Raw genomic sequence first — 551 nt, 5'->3', positions numbered from 1 at the left:
TGAGCAATCGCCCCATTTGGCGTTTGCATCGCCTCCACGCAAGCGTCTGGCTCGACGTTAGTCGGATGGGACCATCTCACATCCACCAACATTTGCGTCGCCTAATTACTGGGAGGAATTGGACAAGTTCTCATTTGAGCTCTCCACCCAGGATTTAGCTGTCCGAGAAGACGACGGGAGTCTTCGCGTGGCCGTTTAGTCAATTTCTTCTTCATAGTCCAGAAGTACGTCAACCGAATTTACGTACCTTACGGAGGTGCGGAAAGGCAAGGTGCGCCGCTCGAAGGTGCCCACGTCAATCGGAACAACTGTCAACCTTCTCACTGATGACATCCAGTTGCAGCAATCGCTCCTTGAGCGGGAGCTGGCAGAACCGATTGAATCAGAGGATCTTGTCCCTACTCGTGCCGAGGAACGTGCTGTTACTACTGATGATGTGCGTCGCAGTATGAGCAGGAACAATATCCGCTTTCTCGGCAAGCTTTTTCGATTGATGCGGACGAAAATCCCGCTGTTGAATGACTTCATCCGCCTCTAACTGATCTCTCGGC

The sequence above is a fragment of the Plasmopara halstedii genome (genome assembly GCF_900000015.1).
Source record: "Plasmopara halstedii genome assembly, contig: Scaffold_2904, whole genome shotgun sequence".
NCBI lineage: Eukaryota > Oomycota > Peronosporomycetes > Peronosporales > Peronosporaceae > Plasmopara > Plasmopara halstedii.
Note: the sequence above shows the minus strand (reverse complement) of the source record.